This window comes from Pygocentrus nattereri, chromosome 17 (genome assembly GCF_015220715.1).
Source record: "Pygocentrus nattereri isolate fPygNat1 chromosome 17, fPygNat1.pri, whole genome shotgun sequence".
Taxonomy (NCBI): Eukaryota; Metazoa; Chordata; class Actinopteri; order Characiformes; family Serrasalmidae; genus Pygocentrus; species Pygocentrus nattereri.
In genome coordinates this window covers 32,771,093-32,796,157 of record NC_051227.1, presented here as the reverse complement: position 1 = coordinate 32,796,157, position 25,065 = coordinate 32,771,093, and the positions used below count along the sequence as shown (strand labels likewise).

The following is a 25,065-nucleotide window of genomic DNA, read 5'->3' as shown; positions in this document are numbered from 1 at the left end:
GTTATTTAAAAACATGGGTGTTCTCTGGCCCACTGATTTGTTGCGAATCTTTAATGGTTTATGGTTGAGTTTGAAAACCCTGTTATAGAGCATGAACAAGAGCATCTCAATGATAACTAATGACACAACATGAATAGAATCAGGTGTAGAAATGGACTGGAATACACCAAAGCTCCATTCTGAGAGTAAATGTCACATCTTGTAAATCTAAGTAACTATTTCATAGTTAATTTACACTTACTTATATTAACTATACTTATAGCGGGGGTTGTAGTCCTTTTTTTATTGTGCAATCCTTTTTTAGGGTTAGAAATATTTCACGACCCTCTCGTTCCCTCCCTACCCTCACAGTCTGCCCTAACACATCAGTATACATATAAATAAATTACAGAAGAATAATTAAATAGTACATCTACTCACTTAATGGGATGTCTGGGCCTGTATTCCGTACCTAGTACACAACCAAACGTTTAGTTTAGTCAAGACCCTTCCTCAGTAATAACTCACACAATAGAAAATTCATATTTAAACGTTAGCCTGTCTTCCATGGCCTGCTATTCAGCAGAGCTTGCATGCACTCATCAAAATGTTTTTCAAAATGTGTTTTAAAAGATAAATATCTTTGTAGCAAGTGCAAGTGGTATGTTCTGATATCTAGTCTACTCAATGTAACTAATGCTATTTTATGATTTTTATGTTTGTGGTTGAAAATTTCTGTCAGCTCAATTTAAAATGTCTGTGATAACTTAATGCAACTCTAATCTAAAGTAATGACTGATACTTAGCCATTCATTGTGAGCTAGCTAGGTATCTGAATATAAAACATATCTGTCCTTGATGATTTTTTCTGAAATGCTATCATTGGTATGTGTGATGAATAGGTTTAAGGAGATTTAAGCAATTAAACTGTTTTAATTGGTGAATTCCTGGTATTTTAACTGAGCTTTAATAAGGTCTGTAATGAATATGCCTGAGTTTGTTAGAGAACTCGATTTATTTGCATCAGTCACTAAAAACGCTGATGTTGTCAACATGCCGAATGTTTTCAGTTTTGACGAAAAAGGTTGTAGATCCCCGAAGCAAGGTCAACTTAACCTTGTGAGAAAAAAGCAGCCACACCATCAGCTCCAGAATTATCCTATTGTTTATCTGATTAATTATCCTATTAATGCAGAACATGCACTAGTTTAAACCATTTGTTAGTTGATTATAAAATATATGAACGGAAAGGTGATTTTCAAGGTATGTTTCAAAGTAGAAAAGAGCCAGAAAATAACATTTACGACAAATTTTCAAGTTGGAAAACATTATGGTTCCTCCAGTAAAGCGTGTGCATTTTTACCCCTGAACAAAACAGGAAAAGGGCATTATATTGTAGATATGAGTCAGAAAAATAATATTTAGCAATCTAGCTTTGAAAGAACACATGTAAGAGCAGTCTGGAGGCCATGGCACTGAAAGAACTGCCAATCAAGGAAAAGAGTCTGGTCTGAAGGACTTCCACTTTCAAAACATATGAGTGCTGGTGGAGGGGGGAAAAGGTGGGCATCTGCATCTAAGTGAGAGCTAGGATATGTGACACTTTGAAAGTAGTAAGCAAAAGCTGATAGAAAATAAGGGAAATATGTAATATAATAACTCTTACAGGTTACTGAAATCTATTTAGATTTTAAGCTGGTAAAGCAATGAAAAAGGAATTACAGTAAGTGAGCGAGGAAAAGTAACAGAAGTCACAAAACAGTGAGACCACATTTTATGTGCTGAGGAGACAGCGAAGATGAGTGATATTGTGGGGAAAAAAAGTAACTTTGGTGACTGAATTTATGTCTAAGTATAAGGGGGGAAATCAAGTGTTACTCTAGGATTGTGAAGAACTTGTGAACACTTCACAATTGCATTGTCAGTGTTGATGGGGAAAATGATACCTTGGAAATCTGAGTTTTAGAAACGGAAATTGTTTTGAATTTGATGCCAGCAACACATTTCAAAAGTGGAGTAATGCTAAAGAAAACTAATTAGGTTAATTGGCAACAGGTCAGTAACATGAGTGGGTATAAAAAGGGCATCCCATAGAGGCTGAGTCCTAAAGAAGTAAAGATGGACATGGGTTCACCACTCTATGCAGGCAGTACTTGGGGATTTCATCATCTACATTACATAATATCATTAAAAGAGATTTCAGAGAACCCACAGGAATCTCTGTATGCAAGGGACAAGACTGAAAACCAACATTGGCTGGCTGTGTGTAATGGGAGTGCATTAAAAACAGACATGATTTTGTAGTGGAAATCACTGCACTTTTGAAAGCCATGTCTCTAAACGCAATTTGTCGCTGCAGCAACAGCAACAACTGTGAACAAATGTTAAAACTATACCATGCAAAGAAGAAATCATATATAAACAGAATTCAGAAACACAGCTTGGACCCAGAGATGCTTCTTGGACCCAGTCTAAGACTGAGACAAAGCAAAAAAGTGGCCTGTGGTTTTAAAACTACAGCAAATTGTCTGCTCCACTCCCAAATGCTTAGAGAATATGTTTTTAAAAGAGGTGGTTATGTAACAGTCGTAAACATGCCCCTGTCCCAACTCTTTTGAAAAGTATTACTGGCATCAAATTCAAAAAGTGCATATATTTTTCAACATTTGATATGTCATCTTTGTACTATTTTCAATTAAACATCAGGTATAAATAACTTACATGTCATTGCATTCGGTTTTACTTACACAGAGAGGGGGATACAGAGTTTGTGATTAGTTCAGAGATAAAACATAGGATGGTGGAAGTAATGTTTCTCAAGCTTTTTTACCAAAGGTTTAGGGAGTGTTCTTTGTGATAGATGTGTTGGAAAGAAATGGAGAGTGGATTCTTGATAAAGAAATTTGGATTTAAACTGATTTAGATCTTCCTGCAGTTCTTCAAGTACCAACAGTGTCTACAGAGCTAGAAGCAGGTCAGGTAGAGAGTTGGTTTTGTTTATACACTATATTGCCAAAAGTATTCAAAGAGTCGCTCTCAGGTGCTCAGTGAATTCCAGCGTGGTATTGTGACAGTATGCCACCTGTGCAATAAGTCCAGACATGAAATTTCCTCACTACTAAATATTCCAGTCAACTGTGAGCAGTATTATAACAAAGTGGAAGTGATTGGAAAAGACAACAACTCAGCCACGAAGTGGTAGGCCACGTAAAATGACTGAGCGGGTTCAGCAGATGCTGAGGCACATGATGCGCAGAGGTGGGCAAGTTTCTGCAGGGTCAATTGCAACAGACCTCCAAATTTCATGTAGCCTTCAGATTAGCCCAAGAACAGCGTAGAGAGCTTCATTGAATGGGTAGCTGCATCCAAGCCTTACGTCACCAAGTGCAGTGCAAAGCGTCGAATGCAGTGGTATAAAGTGCCGCCACTGGAATCTAGAGCAGTGGAGACATGTTCTCTGGTGTGACGAATCACGCTTTCCCATCTGGATTTGGCGGTTGCCAGGAGAACGGTACTTGTCTGACTGCATTGTGCCAAGTGTAAAGTTTGGCTGAGGGGGGATTATGGTGTGGGGTTGTTTTTCAGCAGTTGGGCTCTGCCCCTTAGTTCCAGTGAAAGGAACTCTTAATGCTTCAGTAGATCGAGAGGTTTTGGACAATTTCATGCTCCCAACTTTTTGGGAACAGTTTGGGGATGGCCCCTTCCTGTTCCAAAATGAATGCACCAGTTCAGGAAGCAAGGTCCATAAAGACATGGCTGAGCGAGTTTGGTGTGGAAGAACTTGATTAGCCTGCACAGAGTCCTGAGCTCAACCTGATAGAACACCTTTGAGATGAATTAGAGCAGAGTGGGTGAGCCAGGCCTTCTTGTCCAACATCAGTGTCTGATCTCACAAAAGTGCTTCTGGAAGAATGGTAAAAAATTCCCATAAACGCACTCCTAAACCTTGTGGAAAGCCTTCCCAGAACTGTTATAGAGCTGTTATAGCTGCAAAGGGTGGGCCAACATCATATTAAACCATATGGATTAAGAATGGGATGTCACTCAAGTTCATATTCATGTAAATGCAGACGAGTGAATACTTCTGGCAATATGGTGTAGCTGTAAATGGGATTTCAAGATTATTGCTGTAGTAGGGGAGTAGGAAGAAGCATTGGAAACATTAGAGCTCACCTCTACTAGAAGTGAGGCTAATGGCTGTGAATAGAGTGATTATATTCAGTGAGTTTCTGATCAGAGATGCCAGTGACATCATTAACACCGGAAGGAAAGATCATTTAGTGTGTTTATGTGCATGAGTGGGGAAAGTTTAACATGCTGTGTTAAATGAAGTCATTCAGACAAAATACCGGTAGCAAAAGAGCAGCTAGTGGCACCATGTATATATAAGTCCTTCACTGAATAACAGCAGGGCACAAAACTGAAGAGAATGTGAGCAGCTCCTTTAGTTTGGACAGGAAATTGGGGGTCATTTTGGGGCAATCAGTTTTTAACACCATGTATTCAAGTGACATTACATCATTAAAAGCATTTTCTTTATCTTTCAACCTATTACAAAGTACCACAGCCAGAGCACTAATCTTTCCTTTCAGTACAGGTTTAGAAAGAAAATTATACACTGGACGTGTCAGGGTAGTTGACTCCATGTAACCACCTATTTGATGATAGCTGAACAGTCAGGGGAAAAGACTTCTTTTCTGATAATTTTTTATGTAATATAATAATCAGATTAGTCATATTTAAACTTTATAATTATGGTAGTAACAGTGTCATTGTTTTGTTGTCATAGCTTTAATTGGAAGCAAAGACTTTGTTTGTGGACTGGAGGTTAGGGAACTGGCCCTGTGACCAGAAGGTTGCCGGTTCGATCCCCAGTGCCGACAGTCCATGACTGAGGTGTCCTTGAGCAAGACACCTAACCCCCAATTGCTCCCCAGGCGGGATAGGGCTGCCCACCGCTCCGAGCAAGTGTGCTCACTGCCCCTTAGTGTGTGTGTGTATTCACTAGTGTGTATGTGATGTCACACTTCACAGATGGGTTAAATGTGGAGGTGGTATTTCCCCATTTGTGGGATTAAAAAAGTATCACCTAGCTTAACTTACAGTGGGTGGGAAAAAGTATCACTCTAAGTCTTCTGGAAGTCGACAGCAAGTACAAGTGGCAGCCTGGCCAATGCATTTCAGGTAGAGGTTAGAAATGGAAAACAGTAGCAGCTCTGTGCCAGAGCTCTTTACTGAAAGGAATCACTCTAAAACTGAAATACATCGATGTGTCTTTTACACAACACTATAATCCAGTAGTGCTTGCTAGCGCTTGCTAAATATAGCTTTGTCATAAGTGTTTTTTGGCCCAAACTGAAAGCCTGCCTATAATAGTCATGGTTCACCACGGTGAACAGTGTCTTACAGCTTAGCACAACCATGAATATATCATAGACAGTAATGCCATAGGTTATATAAAGAGTCTAGTCAAGTGTGACAGTTTAAACAGTTCTCTTGCAGAATATGATCAACATTGTCTACAAGAAATATGAGCTCTGTCCCAGTGCAGCTATTTCAAGACAAATAAAGACAGATAAAACAATTAAGTCCAGGGGATCACATGATTGTTGGCTGTATGCATTTATTTGTATTTAATTACACAGCGCAGAGGAGGGAGGAAGATATTTCTAATATGAGCAAAGGGGAAAAAAAACAACTCACAAAACCACATCAGCCAGATTGCCAGACAGGTAGGAAAGAATAGGAAACTACTAGACTACCTTTTCCCAGCAGTAAAAGCGGCAACAGCAGGTTAAAGAGGGAGTAGAGGCTTACCTACTGTGATGTGATTGAAAAGGTATATATCTGACAGGGAGGGGGCAGTGGGAAGGTATGCCAGTGTGATAGTAAAGTGTTCACATTCAAATGCATGGAAAAAGAAAGGAAAAAATAGGCAAGTCAATCCACTGGGTAACTCAAAAAGTTCAAAAGAATGAATTATAAATCTCTGTGTTATTTGCATTATGATGAAACTGAGATCTTTGCAGTGGATGCTCTGGCTAAGGGGGAGCAAGTATATTATGAAAATGAAAGGACCCAGGACTTAACCCTGGGGTACTCCTTGAGAAACAGAGGTAGAGGAGGATTTAGGTTTTTTAATTTTGGTAAAGTGCTGCCTATCAGTGGAGTATAATGTGATCCAAGCAATGGTGTTGTGCCTGTGATGCCAGCTGAAGAGAGATGAAACAGAAATATGTTCTGGTTCTCATTATTAGAAGTAGCACTAAGGTTGAAGAAGAAAGCAACAATAAAAAAACTCCAGTGAACAAGCTGTAAACTAAGTCTAACAAGTCTAAACTACCAAAATGGCATCTGCTTCTTCAGGCAGAGAGAGTGTTTAAAGTTACAGCCTTGTGCCTTTTCTGCTTGACCATAATAGCTGCAATTATTGTGAGTAATAGTGGCAATTAGTGGGGCTCTTGTAAACACTTAAAAAATAAATGAGAAAACAGTGAGGCATGTTCAAGTTTACTAGATTATCACAGTGACTGAATACATGTGTGTATTTGTGTGCGCTGATATGGTATGTGTAACCGTCATGGTGAATTTGAGGATTAGCAAGGTAACGTGCTTCAGTTTTTCTGAGCAGTGAATTTAGATGCTTTGGGCTCCAGACAATCTTTATTGGTCAGAGTTCAGAAGGTCATTGACCAGTGACCCGAGCTTTGTGGTATGTCCCCCCTCCAAAGGTTCTGTGTATGCCAAAACTGAGCAGAGATTGTGGCGTTGCTATTTCTATTATTATTATTGTGTTAATTCAATTAATTACATGAACTACAATGCAAACTAGCTTAGATTATAGAAGAGTGCAGTAAAATTTTAGGCCCACTAGTGGAATTAAAGTTCTTGGTGGGTCTCACTGGGTGATCTGATAATAAAATTGCTCCTGATTGTGGTCCTAACTTATCAAATCAGTAAAACAAAATATTCCAAAATATATAGTGTGTTTTGTCTTGTAAATGTTGTTTTTTCCATATTGCTCACTCGTAAGTATAGTTACAGATGTATAATAAACCCATTCTTTTTCTGTTTCTCTCTCTTTCTGTCCATCTCTGCTTTCTATTTTTTGCTTTCCATTTGCTCCTCCCTTTGTACAGCTTGCGTCCACACTTTAAAAACATTTTTAAAAAAAAGTTAAAAATAAGAATACCAGAGACTTAAGCAGTAGCCTACCCTGGACCATGAGTGCATCAAAACTGGAGTGAGGGAGATCTATAAGTCGTCTTCCAAAGCCGTGAGTGGCGCATAGGTATTGACCGAGGGTCGATACTCTCAACTAGCCTGGATTAAGTGCTCCTCTGTACAGTTCAATAATATATAGTTATATCTCTAGCCTCTGTCAGAGCTGATAGCAGTGATTGATTGGGATGCATTTGTCAACCTGGACGGAGTACTACCCAGAGTTCTCCGGGCACAATCGCTCAGCCCAGAACTTTAGAGGAGTTCACTCTTAAATGTAAAGATGCCAAAAGGGCTCTTTTTAGCAGTGCTTTAAAAGACCCATTATTAGTTCCCTAGAGACCTTTTCAGTGGACAGTTGTATTATAAGCTTGTATTAAAAATGTGTTTAAAAACCTACATTTAAATACAGTGTACTAAAAATGTGTATTGTCTGTGGTTAAGTGACTGTTATAGATACAGAAGATGGAATTTGTATTCATTTCAAGAGCCGTCAGTTGAAATGTTCTTCAGTGAACCAAAAATCCTAACTACAAAGAACTATGTTGGCACCTTCATTTAAGAACGTTTATTGTGTGTGGACAAGTCACCTGTGGAGATTTTGCCCTTACTACCTATTTGACAGTATTTAGCCCAAAACTGTACTGTGAAGAAACATTATTGGTTCTTTGTCTCTTCATGGAGCTCTTTCTGCTTTTCTCTGGTGTTGTGGATTATACGTCTAAAGGTTTGTAGACACCTGCTCAATGTTTCTTCTGAAATGAGTGGTATGAATAGAGAGTCTGTCCCCTATTTTGCTGCAGAGTGAGAGCATCTACTCTTCTTAGAATGCTATGCAATAGATAGGAAAATTGCTGTGAGGATTTGACTGCTTGCAGCCACAAGAGCACTGGTGAGGTCAGGTACTGAGTTGAACGATTAGGTCTGGATCAGTCCAACCTATCTCAAAAGTATTGGATGGAGCTCCATCACTCAAGAGAGTACAGTTCCACTGTTCCCCAGCACAGTGCTGGGGGCTTTATACCTCTCTAGCCATTGCTTGGCATTGGGCATTAAGCTCATATGCATTCTATTCCATTGTTCAATGCTTTTCTATTGAGATTGTACAAGCCGTGGTTGCAGTTGAATATCTGCGTCAGTAGGTGGTACATTTTAAAGTATGTGTCTGGATATTTTGGACATATAGTGTAAGTGACCTTTGTTCTTGATTGACTGAACTGTATTGTGTCATTTTGACTAAATTATATTGTACCAGTTCAGTCTGGGATGAAACACTACTTATAACTTCAGTGTGAATGGGTGGAGTTAAACTGCTGTAGGCTAAATAAGAGGATATAAATGCACTGGTTTGGTGACATGACAAAAATGACGAATTTACAATTAACATAGCTGTTTTTGCAGTTTATTTTCCATACATGAGTGACAGTATCAGTATCTTTTAACCACAGGACTTTAAACTCCTATTACTAAAATGTACAGAAATTAGATTTTCCATGAGTACTGCCAGGCAGCACTGTATCCTCACAGGAAGTAGAACGCTAAATGCTGTGATACAGCAGCAGGAGTTTAGTCTCCTTTGTATCACATTGAACTATTTTACCTCACAAGCAGTTTTCATAGCATCATATTCTTCAATAGCTTGGATCAATAACCCCAACCACTGCAATAGCATCTTCCCTCACAGCTCATCCATAATCACAGGGCTAAAGGAAGGGAAAACAAGGCTTTATTAATTGCCTGTCACTTTTTTTTTTAGTTACTGCTGCCCTTTGTTCTGACACAATTTCCAGCACTATAAAGAAGACTGCTTGAGAAACACAGGCTCTGTTAGAGCTCTAATGAGTAGATAACATTCTTTCTATGGCTTTTCTGCTCTTCTGTTTCCCCAGTAATATTATCACTTCCAGACTGGTACCTTCAGTGGAAGTTGGAAGTTGAAGCTTAATCTTTCAGAAATGTAAGACCCAGAGCAGTAGGAGTCATATCCACCCTTATGGATTTGTATGAAGCTTATTTGAATGTGAACACATCAGTGCGGCAGTGAATTGAGGTTATGTGGTAGAACAGTGCACCACTTTTTTATCAAAAGTTACATGCACCAACTTAAGGCAGTATGTATTGTAGATGTTTTCAGTGTGCACTGGGCTTTTCAGTGTGGACTGGGCTTTATCAAAGCCTGCACATTGTTTGTCAATAATAAAGTACATAAACAATTGATAACAAAAATAGAAAACAGTATGTGCCACCTTAAAAAGACATATCAAGCAAAACAGTGGCATAAGAAAATTTCAACTATGCACTGTATTACAATTCATTTATGACTTTACCTGTTCTCTAGTACACCATAAACTATTTAGAGGGTTTGTTAATAATGGTACATAGTCAGAGACTTCCTTGGGCTGCAAGGTAATCTTTTATTTATTGTGGTACTGCTGTTTATTTGAAACCAGTCAAGTATCATTGTGTATATGCATCGTTGCTGTCCCAAAAAAGGTTTTTATGAATTTTTATTCATAAATAAATTAAATGGAATAAAAGATATCATCCAAAATTACATTTACTTACATTGAAAAAAAAATATGGGTATTAAATGGAATAAATGTGTGTATAAATGGAATGGAATAATGGAATGGAATAATATATATTATATATATATTATATATTAGTTTTGAACCATTTCATGCTTCAGTGATCATGCAATTACCATACAATGTAAAGGACAACAGGTATTTTCAAAAAAAAAAAAAAAAGACAATGTAATATTATACATGTAATATATAAAAACAAACAAACAAATACAAATATATATATATATATATATATATATATATATATATATATATATATGTGTGTGTGTATATATGTGTGTGTGTGTGTGTATGTGTGTGTGTGTGTGTATCAAACAGAGCATGTTATTAATGAGTTAAGTGATAAGAAATACAACCCCAATTCCAATGAAGTTGGGACGTTGTGTAAAACATAAATAAAAACAGAATATGATTATTTGCAAATCCAACCTATATTCAATTGAATACACTACAACAACAAGATATTTAACGTTTAAACTGATCATTTTTATTATTTTTTGCAAAAATTCACTCATTTTGAGTTTGATGCCTGCAACATGTTCCAAAGAAGTTGGGACAGGGGCGTGTTTACCACTGTGTTACATCACCTTTCCTCTTAACAACACTCAATAAGCGTTTGGGAACTGAGGACACTAATTGTTGAAGCTTTGTAGGAGGAATTCTTTCCCATTCTTGCTTGATGTACAACTTCAGTTGCTCAACAGTCCCGGGTCTCCGTTGTCGTATTTGAGCTTCATAATGCGCCACACATTTTCAATGGGAGACAGGTCTGGACTGCAGGCAAGCGAGTCTAGTACCCGCACTCTTTTACTACAAAGCCACACTGTTGTAACGTGCAGAATGTGGCTTGGCATTGTCTTGCTGAAATAAGCAGGACATCTCTGAAAAAGACGTTGCTTGGATGGCAGCATATGTTGCTCCAAAACCTGTATATACCTTTCAGCATTAATGGTGCCTTCACAGATGTGCAAGTTACCCATGCCATGGGCACTAACACACCCCCACACCATCAGAGATGCTGGCTTTTGAACTTTGCACTGATAACAATCCAGACAGTCCCGGAGACACTCTTTGGCCCGGAGGACACAACGTCCATGATTTCCAAAACCAATTTAAAATGTGGACTCGTCAGACCACAGGACACTTTTCCACTTTGCGTCAGTCCATCTCAGATGAGCTCGGGCCCAGAGAAGCTGGCGGTGTTTCTGGGTGTTGTTGATATATGGCTTTCACTTTGCATGGCAGAGTTTTAACTTGCACTTGTAGATGGAGCGACGAACTGTGTTCACTGACAATGGTTTTCTGAAGTGTTCCTGAGCCCATGTGGTAATATCTGTTACAGAATGATGTCGGTTTTTAATGCAGGGATCGAAGGTCACGGGCATTCAATGTTGGTTTTCTGCCTTGCCGCTTACTTGCAGAGATTTCTCCAGATTCTCTTTTGATGATATTATGGACTGTAGATGGTGAAATCCCTAAATTCCTTGCAATTGCACATTGAGAAACATTGTTCTTAAAATGTTGGACTATTTGCTCATGCTGTTATTCACAAAGTGGTGAACCTCGCCCCATCCTTGCTTGTGAATGACAGAGCCTTTCAGGGATGCTCCCTTTCTACCCAATCATGACACTCACCTGGGTGTTTTTTGAGCATTCCTCAACTTTCCCAGTCTTTTGTTGCCCCTGTCCCAACTTCTTTGGAACGTGTTGCAGGCATCAAATTCAAAATGAATAAATATTTGCAAAAAACAAAGTTTATCCATTTGAACATTAAATATCTTGTCTTTGTAGTGTAGTCAACTGAATATAGGTTGAAAAGATTTGCAAATCGTATTCTGTTTTTATTTGTTTTGCACAACGTCCCAACTTCATTGGAATTGGGGTTATAAGTGATAAATTATTGATTAAAATTTTTTACAGTATTTTGCCATTTTCATGTTTTTACCCTTCAAACCATCAATATTTCCATATTTAGCTTCCTATTTGTCAGCTTCTTACTCACATTTGCAGTGCCAACTTGGATAATACAGTATTAGCTGAAGCAGATATTGAATAATGATTGTAAATACTGGACCCCATTAAGAGAGCTTTAGAAATAGTTACACAAACGCCCATATATCAAAAACAATGTACTGATTATTTGTTTAAAGATAAATTTCTCAGGTGAAATTTCATTTTAAAATTAATCTTTGTATTTTCGAGATACAAAACACTTTTATTTTACTTCATATTTAGTAGTAGTAATTTGTATATTTGTTTACAGATACATATTTGTGTATTTGTGCTCACCCTTGGCCAGATGTCATTGTGAAACACGACAGCTGGAAGAGAAACATAAAAATGTGTCATTTTGCTCCATTTGTTATGAGCTCCTAGGGGGCTTGTGTAGTGTTCTCTGACTCAGAGACAACCTTGAGTGTTGATGCCAGTGTCATCTCCTCAATGCCCTTCATTAATGCACAGCTCCTATAGCACAATATACAAAATGCAGGAGCCTCTAAATGAGGAAATTTTATCAACATATATCGGAATAAATTACAGGCTGAGAGTGTGAAAGACAGCCGTGTTCATTGGCCCTGAGATCTACTGTGTTAGAAGAACAAGACGTGCATTAGTGCACAGCAACGCAATAAGCCTTTGGCTAATTGTGTTTGTCTTGACAGTGCACTTCTGTCAGTCGTATTGCTCCAGCTCTCTGTGACTGATTAGCTCTGTCTCTGCCATTGCACATAAAGTGCTAGCGGATTCTTGGGTGGATGGCTGCGCTTTTTACTCTTGCTGTTTTAAGAACGTGCGGTCGGCAGACCTTGTCTGCTGTATTTTACTAGAATTACAGTTTTTTATATAGAGTCTCATTTTGCACATTGTTGCCCTGCAGTAATATTCCTGTTTTTTTTATTAAAGTTTAACTGAATTAAAAAACAATTATAGTAGTTATTTTCTTACTTGATTATCCTGGTTGTAGCTTTGTTTCTACACTGATAGAAATAAAGGTACTGTGCATTTTGTTTATCAAGGTACAAACAATGTGAATGTACCTGAAAGATACAACAGTGATTTTAAGGTACAGTTGTGCACCATAAATGTTTTTCCTAGGTGAAAAGTACATATTTGTACCTGTGCATAACAAAGTTTTAAAACAGTCCAATAAAATAAGCCTGAAGATGAGACGGGGTGTGTGGAGTCAATACAACTTGGAAAATATCATTTCAATTGATTATGAGAACCATGTTCCCTGATTAATGGTACTGAGATGTACCCTCGAGGGTACCACCCCAGTGAGGAGGGGTCAGTCCAGGGACAGTTTCGTACCTTCTTTTTGAGAGTGAAATTGCTACTGTGAATAGTCACATTTGTGACAGTATATTTGTCTTGATATAAGAACAAAAAAACACTCGTTAATGCATTTTAATTACATGAGATGTCATACTGGAGCCTTTATATCAATCCTTTTGTTATGAATGTTCACCCAGTGTGAAAGAATGAAGAAATGCTTTTCCTGTTGAATTGTTATTGTTTGTGGGGTTTTTTTCAGTCTAATCCTGCTTTTGTTTTTCTAGTATTTCTAGTATTTACCTTTTCACAGTGGCCCTAAAATAGCTATTTCTGCCTGGTTTACAGGAGGTCCCTCAGTTGAACTATGCGTTTTTTTTCCCATTTACAATACCAAAAGTGAAGTGAATTTTTGTCTAGCTGAGCAAGCTAAATCAGTATTTATAAATGTTTTTACTGTGTTTAAGAAGAAGGTTTAACATTTTGCTTAGTATGTCTTGATTGTTGACAGTGAGACAACAGCAGACTGACTAGTGTTGGGTAGAATACTTTGAAAAAGTAGTGATGGCTGAATACTGATGATTGTACGGTCCTAAACATATTTAGGAATGTATTCCACTATAATACATAAAGTAACATTTAGAATGCATTACGAATACTTATCGATAAAGCACAGGGGATCAGATGTTTTGTCATTTTTATTTCATTCACACTCCTCCTCATGAATGGTTATTCAGCAGTTTTCTTCATGTAATTCTGTTGTTCATATGTTTCATGAAAAACTCATTATTTTGGCTCTTGTCACCCACTTCAATTCACTGCTGCTCATTTAATCCCACTGCCAACTCATGAATTAAGCAGATAGTTCCCCATATCACAATAACATACTCCTGCAATTTTTGCCATAAAGTATATAGCTTTGCATTTTTTAGTTACTGACATATATGTAACACTGAGAATAATAACTGGCTTATCACATTGATTTTTAGAATTCTGTATACAAATTCCCAGTACATGTATTCCATTAAATCCTCAACCCTGCTGATGACCCTCTAAAATTTGTACCATTAGCTGTCCCCTGTTACACATTGTTGTTCTGCTCCGAGCCACCACTGAATACAAAATCCCTTGTCATTTCATTGAAGCCTCTTCATGAGCATATAATGCCACTGTCCCTGTGGGCATCTCCTGATAAAAGCAGTTTCCAGGTGCAGATTTATTTTTATGTGCTTGTAAATAGTGCAATTTTGGTGGCTGCCATATTAGCTTGTTGGATAGCAACCTCAATGCCCACCTCAGTCAGTGTATACTTCCACACAGGATATCCGTCAAAGCAAAAAGGGCTGTTTAATGAAAGGCAGGCAGTAATGAACAGCACAGCCTTCTAGCATGTTCCCCCTAATATGTATTAAAATCTCTCTCGCCTGGTGATTGCCTCTCTGAGGCTGAAAATGAAATGCTCTAAATTGGACTGGGGGGCAGTGAAAGTGAGAGCAGCTCTGGAGAGAATGTGACTGAACAGTGATTATTTGCATGCGTAGGCCATGCAAACATTTTGATTGACGTTCGCTCATTCGCTTAATTCAAAGTGTCTGTCACTGGTGTATTTTGTTAAGCGAAAGGTAAAAGAAAGTTTGAGTAAGTCTTAAGAACTGGAATGCACAAAGTTTATGGGCTTACAGGCTCTAAGAGCCAATCACTTTTAATCATATAACTATCCACCACATACTAGACACTAAGAAACTACTACACTGCAATTTTTGTAAACTTGGTTTAAGTAACTTTTTTTTCAAGGGAAGTTACCTCACCATATCGGCAGATAATTTGGCATGTTTCAAGCATATTTTTTAAAAAAAGCTAAATGATCCATCGATATGGTCAGAATTTCACATTATAAAATTAATCAAACAAAGTTAAAAAAAAATCTAGGAACTTTAGACGATATAATAATGACCATACAGAAATCTCATGAGAAATATTACATGTATCTGCTAAATTTGAGATGATTTTACTTTTTTTTTTGCAGTGTAGAGCTTTCCTATACCCCGTTATAGTTATTGATATATAAAACATAACTAAGCATTTTGGATTACAGATGAACATTATTATTATTAATGGATTATGACATCCTTTGAACACCCAATAAAACTAGTCCAGTCAGGATTTTTCGCCTGTTGTGTCTAGCTAGATGCAGCTAAACAAGCTCTCTCATTGGTTAGGACTTCAGGAGCTGAACTAAAGGCCTAATAAGCCAGATTAACCACCAATAGAATTTGTGACTGTGGAACCAGTTTGATTCACAAAGGGTGAGATTGTTTGCTAGATGCTAGAAATAGAAAACATCAGATGCTAGAAATAGAAAACAAAAATGTGAACAACATCAGCAGCTTTACTGAAAGAGTAACTCTGAAGCCGCTACGTACAAGTTAAAATGTATGTTGATGTCTGTTCTAAGCTTCAAATAAAACATTTAGAGTGTCTTTTACAAGCTTTAGAGTGTCTTATCTGGAATGCCTGATCAATGTTCTTGTGGACTAGTGTTTGTTTGGTACTAAAATACTTGTTAGAAGCCCCAGAGCAGTGCTAGCAGACATTAGCGTTATTATAGAGATTTTTTTTACTCAAGTTTTGACATTTGTGGCCTGAGCTGAAGGTACGGTTTACTAGCAAATTATATTACAGAGCGAAGGTTTTAAAATAAGGACCATTAACCCAGTTTCTGGTTCTAAATTTTGTATTTTCTAGTAGTTCATTGATCTATTTATATAACTGATTGGCCACCTGGTGTCATACCTACCAGTAAATATAAAACCAGGACCAGAAACCGAAGGCCTCTTTAGTATAAATCACACATTATATGAAATGTAGTATCATCTTTATCCATAGATAAATAACTATGTGCAAAATAACTTTACAGACGACAGGCAAAAACTTTCTTCACTTTTAATATAAGTCAGTGTAAAGAGGTTTTATTCCAGGCAACTTTGGAGCATGTCTATTGGTCCATCCATCATGAAAATTTCACACAATCTTAAAGGCAGCTGCTGTGTTCAAATAAGGCGCACACACACACACACACACACACGCACACACACACACACACACACACACACACACACACACACACACACACACACATTTTCTAAGCTGCTTCTCCCTTAGGGTCGTTGGGGGGTGCTGGAGCCTATCCCAGTGGTCAAGTAGAAGAACAAATATCTGAAAAAACAGATTTTCTTCATATTACACACATTCAGTGTGCTTCTCTCCTGGTGCTCTTCTTCCTGGCCCCAGGCAGACCGCCCCACACGTGTCACGTTGCATGGCGAAGTTACACAGCAGCAGCCCTTCCAACAAGCTGAGTGCAGCACAATTAGCAGATTGCTCATAGACCTCCACTATAAGCACATCTGGGACGGAGAAACATGGAGATGCACTTAAAGCAGCGTGTAAGCGCATGGCTCGCTCTGATCACACTCTAATTGTTTCTCTTGTCAGAGCAGCTAAGCAGCTCCGCTGCACCTGCGTGATGGTGCGAAACACACACTCTGACATTGATGGCTGCTGTTCTGTTCCCTAAAGGCTTTTGTACAGACAGGCTGCTCCCACTAACATTAGGGCTGCCTCTCCTCAGCCTCTGCTGAAGGTTGATGGCAACCAAGGGCGAGTTATTCCATGCATAAACCTCTCTACCACTCACTGCTGATGTGCCTCATAGCCGGAACACCAGTGGCGCAGTTCACAGCACCACCGGCTCAGCGTGAAAAGCTTTTTCATGCGAAATGTGTTCCATGTTAGGGAGGCGCTGCAGTGTTTGTTGTAATACATGGCTGCATTTTCAGAGGGAAAAAAAAATCAGGATATTTAAGAGGTTCTCTAAAGTAAATGAGGTCATTTTATTTGAATTTTTGCAAATTGCTTGCCCTATAGATAGGCAGCAGAGTGAAATTGCAAGCTCTTTCAAGGCTCATTTTATCATTTAATGAATCTCCACACATGCTACAAAGTAAGCAATGAGGTGCGAAGGAGAGAACACTGCGTTTGCGTACAATTCTGCCCTTCTTTAGTCTTCTCTTCAGAAAACATTAACAATATGAAAGGACCCATTAAGCGTAAGTAACCATTATGGGAGGACTTTCAAAGCAAACTGAAATCAAGGACTTTCAAAAGTGGTTTGCTGAAATGACCTTTTCAAATGTGATGTTACTAACAGACAATTACGAACTTGAACTTAAAGAGGGTAAAACATTTACCTTGTGGACAGTTTAGTTTCTGTCCACAGGGTGTGAGGTTACAGTGTAACTACTCTGAGTGTTGAACCCTCAGGGCTTAATTTTTCATGATTTTTTGTTTATTTTTATGTAATACAATGGTCTTACTTGTAGTATTTAAACTCTGCAGAGAGTACAGTACCAGTCTTATTTCATTGTTAAATTTAGATTTTTTCTCTGCGATATGTAGGTCGATTACAGCCAAGCGAGCTCTCTCATTGGTTAAGACTTCAGGTGCTGAATTGAAGACCTAACGTGTCAGATTAACTACTAACATAATTAGGAACTGACAGAGGAATCGACCTCTATCAAATTTCAGTTCTAGGCCACTAACATCAACCCTTATTAGTTGCAAAGATCACCATTCATAACAACAACATGGCATAATTAAATTCATTTTGGCTCTCATTGCCTGCATCAGTCCGCTGCCGCTCCCATAATCCCAGTGCTGTCTCATTAATTAAGCAAACATTCGTCCATATCGCAATAATAAAATCTTGCAAATTTGACTGTAAATGGGCTAGTTGTGTGATTGTCCATTAATAACAGGTATGTAACTTGCCACAAAACACTGGCATGAGTCCAGTACAACACTGAAGTATAATCTTATCACTAGTGGACATTTTTCTGCTGAGAAGACTGTATAGTTCTATCATCCCTTCAGAGTCGATTAATTCTAAGATTAGTAACTGATCATCATTCATCAGTCTGCTCAGGCTTTAGCAGGACCTTCAGCGTTTGTAAAGAAGCTGGTTTTGAGTTCTTTAGAGTTCACACTGTGCAATGATTTTAAAATAGTTAATGAATAAACATTGCTAGTGTTTCGTTTAAAGACATCTTTTTTGTACTGGGTAGTGTTTCTACAGAACTCAGTTTCTGTTGATTGGTCATTTATTAGAAGGTTTTCTTTTTTTTTTTCTCCGTCTCGAATACCAAATGAAGCACTGCTTCTAATTTATTCTGTGTTCATTTCAGAAATGTTTTTGTGTTTATGTCCCTCTTGTGGATGGTGACAAAGAACTAGCTAATATTTCTTTCTGTGTACACAAATCTTGACATTTGAAATGTAGTGAATTGGTGTAATAGAATCATGCTTCTCAAAAAACATTATCATTCATGATTTTTGCTTATTTTCTAAAAAGTAGAATGGGGTATTTAGGAGTGAGAGTACATCAGGGTGTTAAACTCAACTGCTAAAAGGGCCACATTACAAAATCTATAGAAATGTGTAGGCTAGTGATCCCCTTTGTCATCTCTGCCACTTTCCTGTTGCCTGCGCTGTCTGTTCAGCTCTCTCTGTTTTGCTTTGTGGTGGTACTTAATGTGTTTTTTTTCATTATTAAGTGTTTATATTGGTTGAACTGCTAATGACACACAGCTGGTGTGTTTGGCGATGTGACTGGTGTGGTGTAACTGCTGATTGTTGTTGGGTGAGAGGCGTTGGAACACGCTACATGTTGCAGTGCATGCTGGGAATTGTAGTGCAGCGCACTGTGAAATGGGATAAATATAATAGAAAATGAAAATAGGCCAGACCTGGATTGCAGACCTTGTGTAGATGACAGCTAGATGATGATCCAACGCTTTGGCCTTATTATTTTTTGTGTTTTTTTTAGGTTTTTAGATGGACCTTTGGAATTAGGCACATGAAACGTGCAAGATTTTGAAACGTGAACATATTTATTATACTTAGTGCAAAAGACCTAAACAAAATCTGAGCATTTCCTGTGTTTACAGGGACCAGAACAAAATTGTGAGTAGTTTTGATTTATGTAGTGTATATTTTTTTGGACAGCAGTGGTTTGTCTGTGATAACCTTCCTTGAATACCACTCTGGAGACTCATGGAACACTTGAGGTTTCCAGCACAATTTTTGTTCTTTTTAGATGATGTATTATAAAGCATTCTTTGTGTTAAAAAACATTTATTATTATTATTATTATTTGAAGATGGTTTCATATTTTAGGAGTTATTCATGCAGAAGTCCAAGTAGTTTCAAGAGTTCAGAAACTGTTTCATGTGACTGTGCAACAGTACTACAATAAACACAGGAAAAGTTCAGTGTTTGCTTTGTGTCTTGCTTTATTGGGGATAATAAATGTGTTAATTGTTAAAAAACTTAAGTTCAAAAAGCTTAAGTTCAATGTCCAGTTTACTGGCTGAACACTGAATATTATATGCTTTCCAGTTTTAAAAGAAAGAAAGCAAAAAATAAAAATTTTCTAAATGTTTAGTCAATAATTCCTACAGAAATAAAACTTTTCAACCTTTAAGGACTGAAGGACTCACTGGGTGTTCTTTTCCTTATTGTACTTCATCACGAGTGCCAGTGGCCCACTTGCCTGCTCTTTGATAACAGATTTATGGGGATGAGTTGGCAGAGGACAGAGACTATGTGTCATATCAGCTCAGCATCTGCTCTGCTCTGCTTTTATTAAACTGCTCTAATCTCTGCAGCCCAAGAAACAGCTGGGTGCCCTGGAGTTGCTCCATGCCAACTCTACCCTGCACCCCGTGATCTGACGGGGCTTTTGTACAAGTGGGTAGACTCACCCTAGACCCGGGTCACCTCTCTCCAGAGGAAGAGGTGGGGGTGTGGGGGTCCATTACTTCCTCTCAGGCGTCCTCTTTTCTACCATGTCAGTTGTGTGAGGATTTGAAGTTTGTTAGTGTGGCCGAGGCAGAGCTTTTAGATGTGGAGAATGCAGCACTACACTTTAGAAGCCTTTTAGCTGAAGGTATATGTGTGTGCGTGTTTTTCCTCTGCTGGGAGAGAGAGGGAAAGGTGAGTTGGCCTCAGCAGGTCAGCTATCAGCTCTCTGCAGCCCTCTCGGCTGCCTTTGATTTGTTCCGCGGCCGAGGGCCGTCCCTTTTCTCTCAAACTCCAGAGGTCACCTTTCGCAAAGAGTTCAGCCTCTGTTCTCCGGCCGCTTCTGAATGCACATCGAGGCAGCTGCGCTCACTGAGAATTTGCAGGGAAATGAAGAGAGGCTTGTGTAATGGAGAATTTTAACTGCAGAGCTTTTCAATGGAAAATGAGGAAATGCAGGGAGAACGAAAGAAGAAAACCGTGAATGGAAGTAATGGGAACTTTCTGGATTGATTTTTCAAAGCATCTGTCAGGATGCACACAGAAATGCTTTAGAGTGTCTGCACACTAGATGGTGCGGTGGATGCATACGCATGCAGACCTGGCCTGTCTAGGAAGCGTACGCATGGCTGGAGCAGGGGCTGTGTCTGTATAGTTTAAATCGAGCAGGAAAATGTAAACAGTGGGTATAAATATGAACCATCAAAAACATTTTGCTGCTGAAAGCCAAACACAGAGCCAAGGAAAAACATGAAGAAAAAAAGAAATTTGGAATTATGCTGTTAATTTGGTCAAAGAGCCAATATCCTATGTTTTTCTTGTATTTTCTCTGAGGTCCGCTTATACTATCTAGGTTGTTTTTATGTATCCAAAAATGTTGTTCATTTTTATATGACCATTGTCAAACTCTCTTTAATCCTTACACTTAAACAGGCTGTTTTGGTTACCGTGCCTTCAAAAGCAATATATGTAAATGCAGCACAGCCGAATGGCTGCTCATTTAAAAAGCACTCAGGACTAAAACACTCCTTATATCTTCAGTATGAATGAGTGAGGCTAAGCTGTTATAGGCTGAACAGGCAGTTGTATGATATCACAAGAAAAAAACAAAAAAACACATACCTCTGTTATTGTTGATTTGTAATAGCAGCTGTCCTTTACATAGTGTTTCATGATGAACCGACCAGTGGAAATGCTCCAAAATGGCTTAGAAAAACATCTCTTTATAATGACCTTTCATTAAGCCAAGAACGTTTTGCCTTCTCCTGTAAACTAACTATTCTGGAGAGACATGTGTTTCTTTGAACAGTGATGATATGGACTGTATGTACTTGGAAGTAAACGCTATGCTTTGAAACTTTAGCAAGATTTGCATACTATATTAAACTTTTTGACTTTAGTTTTTTTAGTAACTCTGTTTTTCATGATGACATCATTTGAAATATCAAACTGAACTATATTTACGACACCCGTAGTACACTGTTGTTGATTCTGAGCATAAAAGCTTCTAAAAATGAACTATCCAGGTATATTTATATGGTGGGTGCAGGCTTTTCTCATCCTTTGCTTTAGGAGGCTTAGTTGTGGCACTGTGCTAAAACCCACTCCTCTATTTTTCAGTTGATTGACTTAACCCTGTCAGAGCCAGTTGCAGCCAAAGTTACTATGGTTTGTACTTTGTATATAATGGAGCGTCTTTTCTCTGCACACAAGTATATTTGTGGTCCACTGTAGTGTCCTAACTGAAATATACTGAAGGAGCTGTATTTTTGAGCCTGTTGTGTGTAGGCACCCTACTTGCTGTCCATATTTCTCTCATGATTGGCATGCTGACTTTGGCGTCTTGTCGTTTTTCAGTTTTGACATAATTAGAAAATGCCCTTTAAGTTGTTGATAAATTTCGTGATGATTAGGCCAGTGGGAATGAACTTAGATTGAAAATAAAATAGGTTTTTCCTTCTCCTGTAAAGTTACCATTTTGGACATACCATTTTGTTATGACCGCAATGATATACATTGTTCACTAACTTGCAAAACGTCTGATAATTAATGTAATATATATATATCGCTGCTGTTGGAGCGAGGAAAGGCAAACATTCTTAACTGTGACGAAGTTATTTCTATTGGACTACATATATAAGGTTAGCTCTTACATTGTGTTTTTTACAAATAAAAATAAATACAGCAACCGCACACAGCATGTCGAAATCTCAATACGTTATTGAAGAGGAAGAATAGATTAAAAGTCATAGACAGCTGCAGCATCAAAGGGTTAACTAACAGCCGCTGCCTACTTTTCTCCCGTTTACCACATTTGAGCCAAGGCCAGTTAAATGCAGGATGCTACGAGGCTGCTTTAATCCTGAATCCTGCTTCTTACACTAACTCGCCCACTCTCTCTCTCACACTCCACATTTAGACACGACAGTGTGCTGGACATACGCTCTGTCTCCTCATCAAGCCCATTACTGCTAATCAATTCCACAAGAACGTCTGTAACTGAACTTTCCTTATCAGATCTGAGCTGGGCAGGAATGAATCATGCTGTGGACTGAATTTTGCAGCGTAATGGTTATGAATGTTCTCTTTTTGTTATTGCCAGACAGCAGAATCAAATGAAGAGGGCCAATCGATGTTTGAGTGAAATGTCATGTTTGAATTGCTCTTACTTGTCTGTGTGCTGCACACCCTTCATTTATCTTGAAGCTTGCATAAATACATTTGTCATGAAAGAAGGATGGTAGGTGTGCAGATGCTGATAGAAGAGTAAAAAATGACTTTCATGTGTTAGGTTGATGAAAAAGATGCGAGTGTGAGCAGGTCTCTGGTGAATTCTTTATTTATTTATTTTTTTAAAAAGAACTTCTGAAAGTGTTTTTGACGTGGCCGCTTCTGTATTCAGCCACTGAAACAGCACATTTACACCATTTTCTTCTTGTTGTGCAGTCAGTGTTGTGCGTCTCTCCTGAGCATTCTTTAACTGCAGAATTTAACACTGCCTCTTCCTCTAATGAAACGGATCTTCCTAATCCAGGCTTGTGTGCTGCGTGAGTTTGAACTTGTCTTGATTTTTAATCATGATTTAAAGTCCATAATAGAAAGGACTGTTATTTACACTCTACAGAGAATCTATATTTTCCTTAACGTATCCTGACCCCTTGTTTTCATGTTGTCGGGATTTGCCTTCCTCTGCAATTTCCCCAGCTCTATTCAGCCGTGTCGCATAAAACCAATTTCTGCGCCGGCGTGCAGGGGATTGCGGTGATAATGAAAAAGGGACTGGGTGAGGTGAATGTTAAAATGAGATAAGCATGGCCATGGAGAGTGTGTGAATGCCGCGACGGTGGGGAGGCCGCAGACGCTTCCTCCTGGGCCTTTGTTCCACCCCACGCGAAGAACAGCAGCGAGGTAATTGGATGCTGATAAGGTGTGGGACACAAGTGTGTCTTGTGCCTATAAGCACAAGGAGACACAAATGGGTGGATCTGGGATGTTCGGTACGCTGGAAGCTTATTTTCGTCTAGCTTATTTAGTCAACTGTGTGTTTTTTTCACACTTAAGAGCCATGTAAACCCTACGTGTAAATGAAGTGGTGAGGTGCCTCACCTTTTCTTTCAGTCAACAGTCTTTGCTCATGCTAGTAGTATAAACTCACACCAGCTTTGACCAACAGGGGCAGCACTTTTTTCCTCTTACCCTTCAAAAGCCAGGTGAAAAAAAAAATACTGGGGGCCTTACTGGCTAGCAATTAGCATGCTAAAGTTAAGTTGTTGTTTTTTTGTTTTTTTTTTCATGTGGCCCCCAAAAGGTAAGGAGAAAAAACAGCCACCCTCCACTGGTCAAAGCTTGTATAACATGCTAATAGTAACCATTTAGCTCCCTAGTCAGTTATGTGACTAGAAATGGAACTTTTAATTTTTTCTTTATCTTACCCTGCAGGTTTTCTTTAGAGGCTTAAGGGGTTGTCCCTGGTCCCCAGACACCAGGGGGTAGCCTATGTGCATGACTGTGAAAGGAATAATAGTAAAAGCAACTGAGAAATGTGCTTAAGTTTATGGAGACTTGTTGTTTCACAAGGAGCTCTTGCTATAACTTGCATACAATCACTGAAATAGCCAGCAACTGCTATTGCATTTAGCCAAAGTGTGTTTTCACTTGACCATAGATTGAACTTACCTCTGGACCCTGCCAAACAGAACCCATGAAAGCCGGTGTCATAGGTGAAAATTTAAACTTCAAAAAGAAACCAAAGCAGAATGATGATTCCCATTCATGTCTGTGTTAACAGCACTTACAGGAGTGTTGAAGGGGCACACCACCATAGAAGACGGGGTGATTTTCTTGACATAAGAGGAAGAAGAGCTGATACAGGCCTTAGATCACCTTACTCTATTAGTCATTATACACCGCTGTGCTGTCATGCAGCTGTGCATAGTCTGACAGGCCGGAAATTTTGTGTATGTTGATACGTTTTATTAGCCTGATTAGGATACTAGGGATTGCATTCTGACTAATTTTAATATTCGAGTACCTGCAATGGTTTGTAAATGGATATCCAGCTAACCATGAAAAAGGAAAAGAATGATAAAGGAAAAAAAAACGGATATCAGCTGAAATGAATTTTTTTTATTTTGTTAGTGGAGTTCCTATAAGGCTTTGTAAATGGATATCCAGTTAATCATGGAGAAGGGAAACAGTGTTGGGGGGAAAAAAAAGAGCTGTGGCTTATCTTTTTAGGTGGCCCCGGTGGTGTTACCCAAAAATATAGCATCATGTTTCAGAATGTTTAAAATAGATAGTTTTGTGTCAGATGAGTCACATAAGGAGGCTGCTTTAAAATTACAGCTAACTGGTACATTGGATTCTGATGAGGACTTGTTGTCTAGTAAATGAGTCAACATGTTAATTGGTCAGACAAAATATATTTGAAGTGTTTCTAGACGTAGCCTCAGTCTAGCCAGTGTAACTTTAAAAGTCGCACCATCTCTGTCTTCTCAGTCATGTCCTGAACAACATACCACATTCTGGCATTTGCATTTTGGAGTAGCAAAGTGAAACAAAGCATACTGACTCATAAATATGTCTAAAACTTTCAAGATTTCTAGTTCCATTAAAACAAAGTCAGTGTTTAACTGAATTGTTGCTG

The 25,065-nt window shown here is 38.5% G+C and overlaps 1 protein-coding gene across 2 annotated transcripts in view; it reads left to right on the top strand.

Moving 5' to 3' along the window:
• The window catches only part of sez6b (seizure related 6 homolog b), a 281,236-nt gene that overhangs the window by 139,977 nt on the left and 116,194 nt on the right, over positions 1-25,065 (top strand). The window lies entirely within an intron of this gene.